The sequence below is a fragment of the Sciurus carolinensis genome, chromosome 9 (assembly GCF_902686445.1).
Source record: "Sciurus carolinensis chromosome 9, mSciCar1.2, whole genome shotgun sequence".
NCBI lineage: Eukaryota > Metazoa > Chordata > Mammalia > Rodentia > Sciuridae > Sciurus > Sciurus carolinensis.
Window position 1 is genome coordinate 83,055,119 of NC_062221.1, and position 2,156 is coordinate 83,057,274.

The following is a 2,156-nucleotide window of genomic DNA, read 5'->3' on the forward strand; positions in this document are numbered from 1 at the left end:
TCTATTTATTTATTTTAGAGACAGAGTCTTGCTATGTTGTCCAGGCTGGTCTTGAACTCCGGGGCTCAAGCCATCCTCCTGCCTCAGCTTCCTAAGTAGCTGAGACTATAGGGTGCAGTTCTGTGCCTGAGTTATAATCGTAAAAAACTTTCATAGATAATGAAAATCCAGAAATGTCAAATCTTTTTTGAAAGAAAAAGTGTTTATAAATTGTATCAACTTAGTTGAATATGTTTTTAATTATTATTATTATTAGTAGTAGTGGAGGTTGAACCCATGGGTTCTCTATCACTGAACTATATCCCAAGTCATTTAACGTATTTATTTATTTATTTTTTAAATTTTGAGACAGAGTCTCAATAAGTTGCTTAGGCTAGCCTTGAACTTGGGATCCTCCCACCTCAGCCTTCTAAGCATGAAAGGTATGTGCCACAATGTCTGGTTTATCTATAACTATTTTATTATTAACCATTGCTTGTAATTTGTTATGCAATTGCCTGTCTTTTCCATTTACCTTACATGTGTGTGTGTACATACATATATATACATTTTTTTTTAATAATAATGAGGATTGAAGGATTGAACCAAGGTACATTCTACCAGTAAGCTACATCCCCAGCCCTTCTTATTTATTTATTTATTTAGCCATACTGGGTATTGAATCCAGGGGTACTGTACCATTGAGCTATATTCCCAGTCCTTTTTATATATCGAGACATGGTTTTAGTAAATTGCAGAGGCTGGCCTCAGATGTGCAATTCTCCTGCCTCAGCCTCCCAAGTCACAGGGATTTCAGGGATGCACCACCCTAAAACACCACCTATAATTATTCATGCTTCCTTATAGCTTTTTTAAATATATCAATCGATTTTTAATATCTTCTCATGTTTACATTATGTCAAATCTATTTCATCTATTTTTGGGTTGGGTGGGTACTGAGGATTGAAGCAGCCACATCCCCAGCCCTTTTTTATTTTTGGAGAAAGGGTCTAACTAAGTTATCAATGCTGGTCTTCCTCTTGTGATTCTCCTGCCTTAGTTTTCTGAGTCCTTGGGATCACCCTTCATCTGTTTTTGTTTCTTTTGTTTTGAGATGGCGTCTTGCTATGTTGCCCTGCTTAGTATTGAACTGATGGACTCAAGTGATCCCCTAGGAGCGGGGACTGCAGGCAAGCACCACCATACCTGGCTTTCTTTATCTTTTAGATTGCTGTTTAGTACTCCGTAGTTCATTTAATCAAATATATACTACGTAGTTATTTAAATTGTTCCTAGCATGTAACGACATTCTCAAAAACATATCTTTTGAACTTCTGAAAATAATTTGAAGGATAAATTTCTGCTTAACAGCATCAAAGAATAAGAACATCTTCAAATTTAAAAGGCATTACTCAACTTTTCCTACAAAAGATGTTATACCCATTTCCATTTCTATCTATAATTGATAATGAGAGTTTGACAAACTATTGATTTTCTTATTTTCTATTTCCACATACATAAAATGAGTCAATTGGACCCTAAACATTTATCTTCTAATTGTCTCTTACAATTTTGAGGCAAGACCCTAAGGTCAGGTAGCCTGGATTACTCAACATTAAATCTTCAGTGGGTAGCACATTACCTGGCAAAAAGTAAGGCATCCATAAGTGTCTGTTAAAGGAAAGCATCTGTAGATTCCTTCACATTCCACATTTTATGGATCAATAGTGAGGATATATCTTAGAGTTCTTTTGTGAATAGCTAAATCTGAAGTACTAAGATGCTCAAGAAATTTCCTAGCTTCCTATAGTTCTCACATAGTCCTTCTCAGTTGGAAGGCATAGTAGGTTGAAAATAAACTACCACCAATTCTTCCATGAAGGGAGCAAAGGATTATGAGGCTCCCATTGTGCATGCCTATGATGCTAGCTATACAGGAGGCTGAGGCAGAAGGATGACAAGTTTGAGGCCAGCCAGAGCCACTTGGTAAGATCCAGGCTCAAAATTAATAATAATATTAATAATACAAAAGGGCTAGGGATGTAGCTCTGTGTTGTGCCTAGCATGGGTGAACACCTTCCTTCAATCCCCAGTACCACAGAAACAACAAAAAACCCAGAACCTTCCTTTGTGTCCTATCACAAGGACAGGTAGCTAAACTCCTTGTTTCTGGTTCC